The 17,355-nt window shown below is 41.9% G+C and overlaps 1 pseudogene; it reads right to left on the bottom strand.

Annotated features, from left to right (window-relative positions):
- Window positions 1-2,876: 2,876 nt before the first annotated feature.
- Window positions 2,877-17,293, bottom strand: LOC128027613 (RE1-silencing transcription factor-like; annotated as a pseudogene).
- Between the last annotated feature and the right edge of the window lie 62 nt (window positions 17,294-17,355).

The raw sequence follows: 17,355 nt of genomic DNA, 5'->3' as shown, positions 1-17,355 counted from the left end.
AGCATTTCACCCCCCCTTTAATAATTCTTGGGGACTTTAATAAAGCCAATCTCTCCCGTGAACTGCCAAAATACAGACAGCATGTTACATGTCCCACCAGAGTCAGTAATATATTGGATCACTGTTACACCACAATAAAGGATGCATATCATGTCAAACAGCTTCTCCACCAACACTGGTGCCCCTCAGGGATGTGTTCTCTCCCTTCTGCTCTTCTCCCTGTACACCAACGACTGCACCTCTAAAGATCCCTCTGCCAAGCTCCTGAAGTTTGCAGACGGCACTACAGTCATCGGCCTCATCCAGGACGGTGATGAGTCTGCTTACAGACAAGAGGTTGAGCAGCTGGCTGTCTGGTGCAGTCCTAACAACCTGGAGCTGAACACGCTCAAAACAGTGGAGATGATTGTGGACTTTAGGAGAAACCCCCTTGCACTTTCCCCACTCACCATCATGAACAGCACTGTGACTGCAGTGGAGTGATTCAGGTACGTGTCACCCCATCTTTGAACTTTTGCCATCTGGTCGGCGCCTCGGAGCCGGAAATACCAGAACAGCAAGGCACAATAACAGTTTCTTCCCCCAGGCAATCTACCTCATGAACAGTTAAATGTTCCCTACTTATGCTTATAAACGTGCTATATCCTTATATTTATTTGTTAACCCTCCATCCTAGAACATTCCTCCATCTCACTCAATCCTATCCCATTATCATTTATAGCATATCATTTATAATTGTTTATACTCTTTATTTATTTGCCTATTTGTAATTCTCCTTTTTTTTTGTCTGTGTGTTGTTGTCTCTGTGTACTGGAAGCTTATGTCACTAAAACAAATTCCTTGTATGTGCAAGCATACTTGGCAATAAAGCTCTTTCTGATTCTGATTCTGATTAATATTAATGATTAATAATACACAAATGAATAATGTTTGACAATTAAAATTATTTTTTGTTTTTTTTTGTTTTACAGGAGGCAACTTTCTTAATTTTTTTTTTTTTTTTTAGGTCATATTGGGAGAACATTCCAAGCAAATCAGACACCCAAGAAAACTCTTGTGGAATTCGATCCTGAAAGTCTGAGCTTTGGAGAAGACCTGGGGGAAGATATTAAAAAGGATCCATCCTTGGACGCCTCAAAGATGCAGAGCTCACCTACAATGAAATGAAAGATGCACACTGGTTCTATGATACCCCAACCATCATCAAAGAACTTAAAGAAACTTAGATTTATGTCAATTTTTCTTGTTTTTCAGGCTGGGTTGCCGTGACAGCAGCCGAAGGAGATCAGCTGTTGTTGAGGACTCCTGAATCAGCAGGACTAAGTTTGCACACCCTTTACTGCCTCACGTTGTGAATCTGAAAGGACAGAGAATCAACAAGACTCCCGCCTGCTAGACGAGAAAGGCATTCATAAAAAAGTCAAATCAAGGTACAACATAACACTTCAACTAATATAATTGACTACTTTTACTAAGGATTGGAAAACACTTGATTACATACAAAGACATAAATGATAAATGGCACAATACGAGTTGTGAATTGGCAACATGCTTTTCTAAAGAAGAAAAGAGAAAAGCAGTGCTTAACAAAAAAGAGTGATAAAAGACATTTACAGTAAAGTATCCAACCATCCAAAATGGCAGTTTTTAAGGGGTACTGGGGCACCTGTGGATAGTATGTTTTCTAATTTTCCATCTGAGACCTGGAGGTTTGCCCCTACAACCTCAAAAAACTACAGCTTTGGTGATATTTCCAGAAGTTTAATATTGCACATAATGCACTAAAGGCAATTCATTTCTGTAAAATACACTTACAGTATTTCTTTCCATATTTACTGACATACAAGGGTTGTGGCAACAACACATTCACAAACGCCAGTTCAATATGATGAGTTAAATTCGAAATAAACAGATTTGTGATGTCAATAGCCAATTCGATATGTGAAATGTTGATTGGGTAAAACACACAGAGAAGACTAGCCATTCTTATATTTGAAGGTGAATGAGATCTAAATATCTGAGAATTTAATTTAAACGCTCAAATTGATTGTCCAAGGCACTGAAGAGCAAATAAAAAATAAAAATATGAACAGTGTATATACAAAAATCTTTGAACTGAGCATGAAATAGAAATATTACCAGAAAACTGACAGATAAAATTACCTACAAACTCAAGAAGTGAGAGTTACAATGCAAGTGTAAAAAAAAAAAGAAAAAAAAAGAGAAGAACCTACTATTGTGCAAACTACACGCTACTTTCCTTAGAAGGCAGAGCAAGCTTAATCAAAGAAAGACCTTTAGGAAGTGTAGAGAAATCTTTTTCTGTTAAAATGAAATGTTTAGCTTATGTGAAACAGAGCCTCAAAGGTAAAAATATGGTTAGTTGTCAAGTGCTCTCTAAACTGTAAAAGGGAACAAAGAAACAGTTGAAAACAATGACATTAGCCAGATTTAAACACTTTCTGTCTCTTGCTGACCAGAGATGGAGGGGCTTCAGAGGAGTGGAACAGCACAATGTCATTGAAAGCCCCATTATCTTCAGGGCTATTCAGCACTGGACCACCTGGGTCTGGCTAATCTGAGCTCTCTTCAGGGATGGAGGGAGAGAGTGTACTTGATTTCAGAGCAGTTCTCCTTTTTGTTGCTTCCGAGTAGTGTAACAATATAAACAAGAAAAACCTGATGATCCTTTTGTCATGGAGCACGTGATTCAGTTAGTTTGGGTTCAAAAATAGGATACAACCACAAGTTGATAATGGATTTCATTTCTGAATTGAAAGAATACTGGGCTAAGAAATCAACTAGTCGATGTTTCATGTTGCGTCATGGCAAGCTAAAATCTAGAACATCTATCATGAGCTGTAAAGCCATCAAGAACCTCATTTTTATTACAAAGTGAACAAGGTTTGTTCAGTTCCAAGTCTAGGAGAACCTCATAAACTGCTTTGAACACAAAAAAGTTGCCCTTTCCATAAAAGATACCCCTCACTTATTACTCTGGGCCGCCCCCTCTAGGTAATACACATTTACTAAATGCCGGTTCAAGTGGCGACGGTAGTCCATCTCCAAAGAGAAGGTACGGTCACAGAAGATACACGTGTGACTGAGTAGTTTGGTTGGAGATGGAAGCTCTTCTGTCGGAGTCCCTGGAAGTTTCTCTCCACCCTTGGTGGCAGCAGCCAGTACGTTAAGACCAGAGTCGTAGCTTCCTTCAGAGGCGCTATCGCTGATGTCACTTCCCCCATCGTTACTGTGGATACCTTCGTCATCCTCTGCATCAGTGGATTTGTGACCAGGTGGACCGGGAAGTTCAAGAGTTGGACTGAAAACAGGCTGCTGTTGGCTGAAACCCGGAGATGTCTCGCTGTCGGTAGGTGAAGGCATCTCACTTCCACTGTCTACATCTGGAATTTCTTTTGCCTTTTCTTTCTTATGTGAGACCTTCTTTTCAATTCCTTTAGGTTGTTCAGAGTCTGGATCTTGGGGTTGGCATGGAACTGTGAGTTCCTCCACAACAGAAGCAGACTCCATGTGATTCCTCTCATCTTGGCAGGTCACTACTGTAGGTGTCTGCTCATCTGGTTGGGCAAGTACCTCCAGTGTTATGGTGGTGGGCTGTTTTTCAGCTTCTAGAGTGCTTAGCTTCTCTGGGACTTCATTGGTGTTCTCAGGTTCAATGACACAAGTCTCAGGTTTGCTTGCACACACCTCAGCATTCTTGGCTTTTCTCTTCATTGCCTGTAGAACCTCAGGTATGGTGTGATTTCTCTCTGGAGCTCCAGAACTTGTTGATGGCTTGGCTGTATTTTTCGTTGTGCGGTTGACCCGCATTGAGGGACAATTTGGTTCTGAAGAATCAGTGGCTGGTACATTCATGTTCTCTGCTTTTCTTTTGACAGGTTTAGTCCTGACTTCTTGCACTGCTTCTGTACTCTGGGTATCTTTTTCCTTGTTGACCTTCGACAATTTTGTCTGCCTCTTGCTTGGTTTCTTTGGTTGAGATTTCTTGCTATCCTTTGCACTTTCTTTCTCTGTAGTCGCCGTTGTTTTCTCATTGAACATTCTATTTTTCTTTTCTAACAGCTCTCTTTCCTCTTTCTCAGTTTGCTGTTTAATAAGAGTGTCTTTCTCTGTTCTTTCTTTATCCAAATCTAACCTTTGCTCCTCAACAATGGGTTGATTTTTCACAATAACTTCATTGGCGGTCTCCTTCAGTGGCTTCTCTTTCTTAGGACGACCTTTCACTACTTTCTCAACAGATTTAGGAGATTTCTCTACCTTCTTCATTTCCTTTTTAGTAGCTTGTTTGTCATTGCAACAATCTGTTTGCGCCACGGCGATTTCCACAACTTTCCCCAAAGTCTTTCCTTTAACCTTCTTACGTTTTTTTCTCTTTTTCCTCATTCTTCACATTGTTTTTTTTCTCTGCAGATTTTTCTTTGAGTTGCTGTGTTGGCTTTCCAGATTTTTCTTTCACAATGACATCTGGGTTTTTCTTTACAGTCTTGTAAGTCAGTTCAGTCTCCATAACAGGGGTGGGTTTATTGGGTTTCTTAATGGAGAGGTTGATTGGACCTGATTCAACATCATCCAGTTTTCCCAACTGTTTGTCCTCACATCTCCTCGATCCAGAATGGTCTGTCTCAAGCTTATTTAGTGAAATGTCATCCATGTCAGTCCTTTTCACACGAAGCCTTACCTTTGATACATCCATCGAGATATCAGTGCATCCTGGGTGTCTGGACTTGATGTGATACTGCAAGTTGCACTTCTTGGATGCAGCATATTTGCAAACCGGGCAAAGAAACTGGCGAGGGTTGACATGGAGCTCAACATGCTTTTTAAAGTTGCTTCGGTCAGCTGTCTTGTATTGACAGTAAGGACAGCTTAGGGGCTTGGGTCCATTGTGGACCTGTCTGGCATGGCGGGTCACTTCATGCTGGTTGGCTGCCAGGTAGCTGCAGTTGTCACATTTGAAAGGCCTCTCACCTATTTCAGACAGACCATAAGGAGAAGGTCAAGGCTGAACAATGAATCTTTTATTTCAACATTCTGAGAAAAACACAGCTACAAGTCTCATGCAGGGGATACAGGCAAACACATCACAATTCAGAATCACAGTCTAATATGCTCTGTATATCACAAACTGTGTACCATTTTATCCAAAGCCATCTGGCTCCATGGAGTGCAACAAAAGAGAGAAATGTCATGAGACAAGATGAAAACGGAGGCCTTGAGCACATTTGCTCTGTCCCAAAACCCAGAGAGCTCGCCCACAAAGGCAAAATAGTCACCTTGAAAAATTTTCACGCACGTATTAATTTGTATTCCATTAATTTTAATTAATTCCCAATACTTTTTCCAAACATAGAATAAACTACTTTAAAACTCATTGCAGCATTACAAGTATTTTTCAGAGAATATATCCAAGAATACACTGCAATAAATCTAAAATAAATAAATCTAATCAATAAATCAATAAATCTAAATTAATAAAAAATAAATAAATTGTGTGCCATGTATTTTTATTCTTATTAAAATATTGTTTCATTAGTTTAGCTGTTATCGGCTTAATCTAATGAAATTTTCCAAGTCTTGGAACAAGGTAGCTCAGTAGGTTTTGGAACAGATTAATTAAATCAAAACCTAGACTAGAATTTAACAAACTACATTATAAATCCTAAAATATGACAATATATATTCTAGATCAGCGGTTCCTAATCCTGGTCCTTGTGCACATTTTGTATGTTTCTCTTATCACTTCAGAGGTTTGTTCCATTTGACTGTAAGTGCCCCACAAAGAAGACATCACAGGATATTCCACAATGATTCCAGTTAAAAAAAGCAGCATATTTCATCCATTTAAAGGTGTTCCATTCAAATTAAGTGCATGAGACGTGATTTTTCACAATATTTATTCACAATTTTAAATAACCAGTTTTTCCTAAGAAGAGGTAGTGTTACTTTGGACAAATTTGAAAACCCACATTGAAAATCACGTATTCCTAATAAAATTAAAATAGTCTAATGAAAAGTGTGTTTTAATCTAGTCTTAAAATTAAAAAAAAAAAAAAAGAATATTTATGAAAAGATTTTAATAGAAATCTTTCTGTAAAAAGTTATAAAATAAAATGAATATATATATATATATATATATATATATATATATATATATATATATATATATATATATATATATATATATATTAGAAATTACAACTTTGGCAAAATGTATCCTTTTCCTAGTTCAATCACTTGGCATTTCATAATATCTTATGTGTTGCGTAATAACTTATTTAGGGTTAATAGAAGGTGCAATTTTATGGTGCTTGTAGAAGAGAGTGTTCAATTGTTTTTTAAAGGTTATGATGGTGTCAAATGGTCAAAAGTTATAATATTGCCTATGTGTATGAAATAAAAACTGTTACAACACACCCAAACCCCAGGAACATAAGTAAGTAATTGGGTTAGATAAATAAGAATCAGGTTAATTTTTTTTTTTTTTTAAAAGCCATCTTCTGGATTTCTACAATGTGGGATGTGTGAATTTCATTCCCCTACACAGGACTTGCTATTTAGTGGTGTTGCTAGTACAGTGAAGGACGAGAGGGGACCAGGCCTGGACTATTTATGTTGTTTTGGTTCTGTCTTTGCACAAGAGTCGTCCGTGAGAGGCTTGTTTATTTTATTATTATAATTAAGTTTAAATGTTCACCGGTTCCCACCTCATCCTTCCCGTTCTACGAACTTTGTTACAATTAGAAATTCAGAATCAAGAAAAAACTTCATACAAAAATCAGCAAAACACTCCACAGGAAACTGACCGAAAAAGTCACTACAGAAGAGAGCAGCCTGTCACTTGTGTCTAATAATTACCTTTTTTTTCTTATGGTTAATAGAAGGTATACTCATATGAGCATGTCATAACTGTTACAAGTTGAGTGTCTGCATCATTCCTGGCATGGAAGTGAATAATCTACCAAGACAATAATGATGTTCTGTTATGCCTTTTAACATGCTAAATCTCACTCAAGTAAACATGCTCAGCAGAGGTTTGTTTGTCATACATTAAAGAAAGAACACTCTTTTCATTGCCTGAAGTTTACATAAAGGATGGATGCCTCAGAGGTATGCTTAAACAGAATGGAGCCTGACCTGAAGGTTTAGCTTTAAAAAAAGAAAATGTTTATCCTGTGTTTTGCTCATTTAAGTTCGTAGATGCAAAGATATAAGATAAAGATCATATAACATGACATTAGTCACGGTCAATTTCAGTGGAACATGGTCCTCATTGCTGAACACAAGATCCAGGGGGCGTTGTTGGATCTAGATATGACTCCTCCCACTTTACATCCACCTAAACCTACCCGTCTCCACCCCCTGATCCCTAAACCCACCCATCTTCACCCCTTAATTTACCAAACTCCGCCCTCTAGATGTGGATCCAACCACGCAGTGGCGCCCCCAGAAAATTTTAACAGGGGTGGCCAGATGAGGCCACAGTAAATTTTGGTGTGGCACATTAAAATAAAGAAAAAAAAAATTAATGGTTTACAATATAGACAAAAAGTTTTATCTCTGTGATTTCTGGAATTTTATCGATAACGATAATTAGACTATTTTGCTGAGTGTTAATATGATTATGTCTTTTTTCTAATTGTGCTGACAGCCTGACTCCTGATTTTTTTATTTTTACCTTTACACCATTGTTTCTAAAAGTATGCACCATCTTTTAGGTCAAATACCAAGCAAATACAATCTGTACGAAAGCCTGTCCTAGGAACCAAAGTTGTTATCTACACGGACTGATTTACTGTGTGACACACAAAGGACATCGCTGCACGATTGTTTGTGTTCTGTATTATGCGTTTATGCCTAGATGTAAGTACATCTGCATATGTATGTCTATATAATGTATCTTATTGATGTCCCGCAATTTGTTCTGTGGTTACCATCGGCGAGTTGTGAGCGCCGTAGCGGCCGTAATTTGCCGCGAGAGAAATGCGCTAATCTGTATTAGCATCAGCTGTATTATAATTCTGCGTCAGACTTGTGTTTACATTAATATCACATCATTGCACAACTATGTCATGTTTATTTGGATAGATTAGGCTGCTGTTAATGTTAAAGATGCAGACTTGAGTGTCTAATCAGTGTTTAATTGCATATGTTTGATTATCATGTTAATGTAAATGATTATCAGAATATTGTTGTAATTATATTTCTTTATTATTCTTTTAGACCATTAATACAGATGTCAGTGCCAAAGATTGACTAGTGCAGATAACAACCCAAAGACTTAAATAAAAGGCATCTTTGTAAAGAATCTCTTCTCCAACCCTGATTCTCTTACCGGAATCCTGTCCATATTTGGCCGCCTCAGCCAGTGTAATATAGAGTTGTAACGAGCCTCCGTTACAAAGGTGGTCCTTCGAGCCGGATTGAGAGCAAGATTGAACCAATATGGACAAAGCACAAAGTGACGCATCTGAGACAAGCTCCAGACCTCGATGCAAGACTAATCTGCCTACCCATCTGGATGATTATGATGTTGGCTACCAACCTTCAAGTGACCCTCCTCCAAAAGCTTCTCTCATTGTCCTAGTCAGCCCCGAAGCAGCTCGAGGAAAACGTCTCACAGTGGTGTCAGCTCTCACTCCAGGACGAGTAGGGGTTCCATTACTTCAGCTGGCATCTATGTCCCACCAGAGCTTTCTAGAGTCCAGACTGCATTGTTGGAGGAGAAGATTAAACAGAGACAGTATGACAGTCTAAGGCAGCAAGTAGAAGAGGACTCACTGATTGATCTGGAACACCAACTGCAAGCACAAGCAAAAGAAGCCCAGCGTATGCAAGAGGAGGCGCTTGCCGCAAAGGAGGCCTTGTCGAAACAACTAGAACGACAGCGTAAGCTTCAACAAGCAGAGACTGAACTTGAAGTAGCTAAACTTGTATCCTCCATGCTGTCTATGGACTCTGGTACGACCACTCCAGTTCCTCCAGACTCTGGTTCTCCAAACACGCAACAGCTTACAATGGAGCTCAAGCAGGCTTGTTCACCTCAGCAGCCCCACTTCCAGTCACCAGCTGTGACATCATCGCTGCTGCCCTGTCCTACTGAACTGCCTGATTATGATGCCTCTGCAGTTTCCCTGCCATCCCCTAGACCGCCACAGCGGGCCCCACCTGTTACTTACTCTGCGGGTATGCACTTGCCTGTCGCACCCCACCCAGGGCCACAAGTATTCTCATTGCCAGTCCCTGACTTTGCTCCATCTGCCCATACTGCCATTCCAGTACACTCTATATCATTAACATCAAATGTGGCACCTCATCCTCCAGCAGTGTACACCATCCCAACATCCGCTGCATACCAGGGTGTGACCCAGCAACCTGTTACTGCCACACTACCTACCCTTGGCTATGGGCTACAACAGACAGCAACAATGCCAGTGAAAACACTCCCAGTGCCATTGCAGCTCCCTGTCTCCAGCAACCAAGCATCGGCGACAACACCTTATGCTCCTGGTTATGTTCAAGCAGCTTCATCTGTGCCTTTCCCCCCAGCTGTCCACTCTCCTCACCCGAGTCCAGAGCTCCTGTTTGCATCAGCCTATGGCATTCCAAGACCCACATTACCAGTTTTCGAAAGTGGTGCTGAGAGTGACTTTGCATTGTTTAAGCTAGCATTGGACAATTTGTTGAGTAATCACAATCATATCAGTGAACAGTATAAATGCCATGTTCTACTAAGCCATTTGAAACTTTCCAGTGCTCATCAGCTAGCTAAATCCTTCATGTACCACCCCCAGCCTTACACTGCTGCTCTGCAGGCACTTCAAGACAAGTATAGACAGCCAAGACAGCTTGTTCAGTCCGAGTTGGGTGCCATCCTGAGCACCCCACCTCTTAAGTTGGGTGATGCTAATGCCTTTGATTCATTTGCATCGTCAATACAATCCTTAGTGGGTATGCTGAGAACTCTTGAGGGCCAGAATGGTTATGAGCTTTTGTGTGGCTCACATGTGGACCGTCTCTTGAGTAAACTGCCACCAGCCTATCGCGACAGTTTTGTTGAATACTGTTTAAGTCGGGTAATTCTCCAAACGGGCACAGACAAGACCTACACACTTCCTGATTTTGCAGACTGGCTCCAGATAAAGTCCCAAGCAAAACGGATCTCCAGCAGAGCCGCGGCTATGTACCAGAGTGAGACTCCAAAGGCCCCTGGTAGAGCTAGAGGAGCACCTCATCCCAGGGAGCAGCCAATGCCAGTTCTCCTGACAAGGGAGAGTACAACCAAGACTCCTGAGCCGACAGCATCTAAGTTCAGCTCCAAACCCAAGCCATACTGTCCACACTGTGACAACAGGGAACACTATCTCAACTCTTGCGAGGCTTTCAAGAAGTTGACTACCTCCCAAATTGTAGCTTGGATTAAAGATAGTAAACGCTGCTGGAGATGCGGACGGTTCCATGCTGTAGAGTCTTGCAACCTCAAACGTCCATGTACAATCTGTAAAGAGCTAGATCTCACAGTTCTTCACAATTCTATCAAAGACACCACCAGTGCTGTCCTTACCGTCAGCCTTCTATCCACCCGGGTTTACTTGGACAGACCAAACCATACACCCAGAGTCATGCTGAAGGTCGTCAAGGTCCTCCTCCATAATGGACACCACACAGTGGAGGCACATGCCGTTCTCGATGATGGGTCAGAGAGAACACTCATGCTTTCCCCAGTCGTGCAGCAGCTCAAGCTAACCTGTACCCCAGAGTTACTTCATTTACAGACTGTTCAACAATCTCACACAGAACTTGAAGGGTCGTCTGTTTCCTTTGAGGTCTCATCAGTCACCAAACCCATGCAGAGGTTCACTATCCCCAATGCCTTTACTGTGACCGGTTTGAGCCTGGCAGAACTTTTCGTCATCTGAGAGCTCTTCCTCTTCCCCCTGTTGACAGGGTAAAACCACTACTTCTCCTTGGTTCTGACATGCCACACCTCTTAATGCCAATACAGCCTGTATGCCGAGGTCCAGACGGAGGTCCAATAGCCATCAGAACACAGCTGGGATGGTCTCTTCAAGGTCCCATGAGCCCCAAGCAGCCCTCACGGTGTTATCAGCAGTGCCTTCATATCACCACCGCTCCGCCACATGATGATCTGATTCGGCATGTTGAATGACTTTGGTTGGTCGACACCCTCCCATACAATGAGAGAATGGTCACCAGGTCCAAACAAGACAAAGACGTTCTCGCCATGCTCCAGAACGACACCACTAGAGTGAACATAGATGGCGTTCAGAGTTATGCCACACCTTTGCTCCGACGCCTGCCCATGACCATATTCCATGCCGACAAGGATGCTGTTCATCCCAGTCTTCGAAGTACTGAGCGCAGACTGGCACGAGATCCTGAACTAGCCAAATCTTACTGCACTGAAATCCATAAATTGGAATCTGCTGGATATGTAGCCAAAATAACCACAGAAGAAGCGCGCAATACTTTAGAGTCCTGGTACATTCCACACCACTTCATACATCACAATGGCAAGGACAGGATCGTCCTTAACTGTTCCTTTCAACATCAAGGGCAGTCCTTGAACAGTCAGCTACTTCCTGGTCCTATGCTGGGACCATCATTGTTAGGTGTGCTCCTGAGGTTCCGACAACACAGTGTGGCTGTGAGTGGGGACATAAAGGTTATGTTCCACCAGGTTCGCTTGCTACCCAAAGAAAAACTAGTGTTGCGGTTCATTTGGAGGAACATGTGCAAAGACCAGGAACCTGATATATATGAATGGTAGGTGCTTCCGTTGGGAACTACATGCAGCCCATGTTGCGCCATCTACGCCCTCCAGCGCAACGCCCAAGAACACCAGGATGACAAGGCCAGTCTGGTTAACATAGTTGAGAATTCCTTCTATGTTGTTAACTGCCTGCACAGCACTTCGAACTCTGATGAAGCTAAGAAGGTAGTCAATGGACTTCATCAACAGTTGTCTGAGGGAGGATTTGATATAAGACAATGGGCCTGCAATGTACCCTCTGTCATTGAACATCTTCCCACAGAAGCCCAGTCTGCTAACACTGACCTGTTGTTGACCAAAGCCAGTACAGACCTACAAGAACCCACTTTAGGCCTACGGTGGGATTGTCTTAGTGACACCCTGGGCTATAATTTGCACTCAACTGAGCCCCTAGAGCCTACTATGAGAAACATGTACAAAGCCTTGGCCAGCCAGTATATTGGTTCTCATCCAAGACCTCTGGAAGCTGGGCTGGGACGATCCGATAACACCTCTACAGTTAAGAGAGAAGTGGCTATCATGGATAAGAGAGATTCCTAACCTCCTACAGCTGCAATTTCCTCGACCTTATGCACCAGCCTGTGCTAATTACCCTAGTGCCAACCGGGAACTCCACATCTTTTGCGATGCGTCAGAAAGAGCATACGGCTCAGTGGCCTATTTGCGGACTACTGATGATCAAGGCCACGTCCATATCACTTTCATTTTGGCCAGATCCAGAGTGGCTCCCAGAAAATGCCTCTCCATGCCTTGTATGGAACTGAGTGCAGCCCTGACCGGCGCTCAGTTAGCCAAAGTGATCCAGACTGAGTTGTCTCTTAACATCCATACAGTCATCCTCTGGTCTGACTCAACAACCGTGCTGAACTGGCTGACATCTGAGTCCTGTCGCTACAAGGTATTTGTGGGGACACGTGTAGCAGAAATCCAGACCCTCACAGACAAAGCTGAATGGCGGTACATTGATTCAGCTCACAACCCTGCTGACCACATCACAAGAGGTCTGACACTGACCCAGCTAGCAAGTCCCCACCAGTAGAGTTCAGGACCAGACTTCCTCCTTCAACCTTCTGACCAGTGGCCATCTACACCCGTAATTAAGGTAGAACCAGAGGTCAGTGAGTTGAGGAAAACTGCATTCATCAGCACTGTCACAGTCTCCAGTAATTCACATCTGGACCCCAATCAATTCCAAACATGGCTAGAGCTCGTTCAGGCCACTGTCTGGTCCCTACATGGGGTGGCTGCCACAGACAGTGACTCTTCCCTGCAAGCTGACAATTATGTAGAAGCAGAGAAACTTATCCTGGCTCAAGCTCAACAGGACTCATTCCCACTAGAAGTCCAAGCTCTGAAGACTGGACAGCCGATTCAAGCTAACAGCCGTTTGGCATCCCTTGCACCAGAGTATGATAAGGACACAGGTCTCATCAGAGTAGGGGGGGGGGGGGGGGCGATTACGTCGAGCAACTAACCTTGACTTAGATGCTATTCACCCGATTGTGTTGGATCCTAGTCATTCTACAACTAAGCTGTTAATCAAAGAGACAGACTGTAGACTTCTGCATCCTGGTTCTGAAAGAGTGCTAGCAGAATTGCATCGTCAATTTTGGATACTTCAGGGCAGAGAAGCCATCCGTAAGCATCAGCGCAAATGTCAAGAATGTCAGTTCTGGTGAGCTAAGCCTGAAGTCCCCCAAATGGCCGATCTTCCATCCTGCAGGCTGCAACTTCACCAACCGCCATTCTATTCTACTGGGGTAGATTGTTTTGGCCCCTTTTCAATCAAAGTTGTTCGTCCCCACGAAAAAAAATGGGGCATCCTCTATAAATGTATGACAACCCGATGTGTGCACCTTGATCTATTGGAAGACCTTGACACTGATGCATTTCTGCTATCTCTGCGTAGGTTTATAGCATGACGAGGTAAGCCCATGTAATTGCTCTGCGACAATGGAACCAACTTCGTAGGAGGAGATCGAGAACTACGTGAGACCTTCAATGTCATGGCCCCCAAGCTTCAAGAGCTGCTTGCTCCACAGAAGATCAGATTCCGCTACATTCCACCTTGGAGCGTGAAGTCAAGTCTGTAAAGACTGCACTACATGTCATTCTGCGAGAGCAAACCGTGCCAGAGCCAGTGCTGCAGACCTTGTTAGTGGAAGTCGAGGGCATTCTAAATGCAAAACCTCTTGGCTACGTATCTTCTGATGTCACAGACGTGGACCCAGTGACTCCGAACCTACTCCTTATGGGCCGTCACGATGCCTCCCTACCTCAAGTCTTATTTGACTCTACCAACCTTCTCGGAAGACGCAGATGGAGAAACAGCCAGGTGTTGGCGGATCATTTCTGGACTGCCTTCATCCGAGATTACCTCCCAAGTTTGCAGAATCGGCATAAGTGGAGAAAGGATGGCAGAGAGCTGACTGTGGGCCAAGTGGTTCTCATTGTTGACCCCCAACTTCCTCGTGCCCTCTGGCCTGTAGGCACAGTGTCTGAGATGCTGGCTGGACCTGACGGAAAAATTCGCACTGCTCGGGTCAGAGTTCATGAGAAATCCTACACTCGCCCAGTTGTTAGGTTGATTCCACTTCCTCACTTTGAGGAAGAGCCTTAGACACTGTAGACAGACTTTCATGATGTTTACAATTATTATTAGAGTTGTTATCTACACGGACTGATTTACTGTGTGACACACAAAGGACGGTTTGGTGAACGCTCATCTCTGTACGATTGTTTTTGTACTGTATTATGCGTTTATGCTAGATTTAAGTACATCTGCATATGTATGTCTATATAATGTATCTTATTGATGTCCTGCGATTTGTTCTGTGGTTACCATTATTTTTACCTTTACACCATTGTTTCTAAAAGTATGCACCATCTTTTAGGTCAAATACCAAGCAAATACAATCTGTACGAAAGCCTGTCCTAGGAACCAAAGTTGTTATCTACACGGACTGATTTACTGTGTGACACACAAAGGACATCGCTGCACGATTGTTTGTGTTCTGTATTATGCGTTTATGCCTAGATGTAAGTACATCTGCATATGTATGTCTATATAATGTATCTTATTGATGTCCCGCAATTTGTTCTGTGGTTACCATCGGCGAGTTGTGAGCGCCGTAGCGGCCGTAATTTGCCGCGAGAGAAATGCGCTAATCTGTATTAGCATCAGCTGTATTATTATTCTGCGTCAGACTTGTGTTTACATTAATATCGCATCATTGCACAACTACGTCATGTTTATTTGCATAGATTAGGCTGCTGTTAATGTTAAAGATGCAGACTTGAGTGTCTAATCAGTGTTTATTTGCATATGTTTGATTAACATGCTAATGTAAATGATTATCAGAATATTGTTGTAATTATATTTCTTTATTATTCTTTTAGACCATTAATACAGATGTCAGTGCCAAAGATTGACTAGTGCAGATGACAACCCAAAGACTTAAATAAAAGTCATCTTTGTGAAGAATCTCTTCTCCAACCCTGATTCTCTTACCGGAATCCTGTCCATATTTGGCTGCCTCAGGCCAGTGTAATATAGAGTTGTAACGTGCCTCCGTTACACAATCAGTATCAACAAAATTGATCTTTGCAATGCAGAGAAAACAGAAGCTGCATCTGAAGTGCCATTTAGATGTTTTTACACACTGTTCAGCTCTGTGGAACATGGAATACTTTAACCTGCAGTTACAAATGGATAAATAATGTTTTGATATTTTAAAGATAAAACATTGAAAACTGATTTTTGAAATTATTTTAAAAATGAAAAGGTACCTAAAATGTGAGTTAGGGTTAGCGAGTCACTGTTAAGTCATTGCGATTGAACCGAATCATTTAAACGGTTGATTCATTCAGGAACGAAACACTTTAATGTTGCTCAGGGACGCAAAACTGTGGCTGCAGCAGGTGCTGCACGTTTGGTTTTTTTTTGTTTTTCTCTTCTTAAACTATTGTGAATTTACATTCTGCATTTAAATTAATAGTACCCACTGCAAATCTTCCTAGGGGTGGCCACAGGGGTGGCCAGAGTTGGGGTATAACCTCTGGATCTTGTGTTCTGCAGTGAGGGGCTAATGGGGAACAGGCTTAATTCCTAAAGCTAGGCTCTTGATGGCCTCTGGATGGCCTCTGGGTTTTTGAGGACATGTATGTTGGAGTCACTGTGAACTTGTGAAAAAGCATCCTTTGAAGCACACAGGTCAAACACATGACATTGTAAGGATTTGAAAAGCCCATTTGACACATCATTAGGAACGTTTTGCTCCATTTTAAGACGCCACTTTATTTTACAAACATATTCTTTGTGGCCACAAGGGTGCGCTGAACATCTGTGTGAAGCACTGGTCATTCTGCATGAAAGAAAGAATCTGGGAGTGTAACCATAGACAGTAAAAGAAATGGACACAGCGACCCCATTGGAACTTAAGACAAGTGAAGCCCATTTTTAGCGTTTTTTAGCACTTCCGTTTCTGACGCGCAGACTCAAACGAAGCTTGACGACGTCAGCAACCTGTCTGACAGATGTAAATCTTCTAGGAGCTGTGCGTGCAAACTGCCATCGTTAATCTTGCAGAGACGGCGAGCTTGAGCGGGGAGTTCTTTGTCATGAGTGAGCAGTAGTAAGTATTCTGATTAATTGTTTTGAATAGTATTTTAAAATGTAATGCCAGTACGCCATATTAAGTTAATTGACTGCGAGCTTCTCCTCCTGTTTGTACGGTAATGCGACAGAGAGACGAGTGGTTATGACGCAATCGTTTGCCTATTTTTTACAAAAACTGTTTATACGGGGCCATAATGTAACATAGAAGGTAATGGAGCCCTTTATACATTGTTGTGTATCTTTAGAAATAAATAATTGACAAACGGAGTCTTTAAACGACTCAGATGTAAAGTTATTCGCTGTCAAAGTGACGCCAAAATGAATGGGAGTCAATGGGAATGCTAACGCAAGTGAAGTTCTGCTAAAAGATGGCAGCCCCCACCCGACTTCAACTTCCGGTCGAGTTCCTTGCCCCCTGAGTGTAACAAATTTATTTCCGACTCAAACATGAGCAACCCATCTATAGGCCTACGTCATTTTTAGGACATTTCCATTCTTTTAATTTGATTATTTTATTTAATGTTTTAAAATAAACAATTTAATCCCATTGGTAATATTTGTGACAATTTTATTTTTGAGTTTGAAGAAGTTTTACAGAGAGTTGGATTTTGAGTTCAGAATGTACTTTATTTTCGCTTTACTTTTTCATAGCTGGCGTAAATAGTCACACGACTAGAACTGTTAAATTCAAGTTCATCTCGATGAAAGATAATGTCCATCAGTTTTGATGATTTCCATCAAAGAAAGCACATTGTTACTGTATATATATATATATATATATATATATGTGTGTGTGTGTGTGTGTACCTTCAACTAGCTGCCAATGCACCATTCTCTCTCTCTCTCTCTCTCTCTCTCTCTCTCTCTCTCTCTGTAAAATAGCAGAATTTGTAATGTTAAAAATTTAACGAAAAATAAATAAATA

This window comes from Carassius gibelio, chromosome A14 (assembly GCF_023724105.1).
Source record: "Carassius gibelio isolate Cgi1373 ecotype wild population from Czech Republic chromosome A14, carGib1.2-hapl.c, whole genome shotgun sequence".
Classification (NCBI taxonomy): Eukaryota; Metazoa; Chordata; class Actinopteri; order Cypriniformes; family Cyprinidae; genus Carassius; species Carassius gibelio.
The sequence above is the reverse complement of the archived record's forward strand: the minus strand, read 5'-3'. Positions and strand labels throughout refer to the sequence as shown.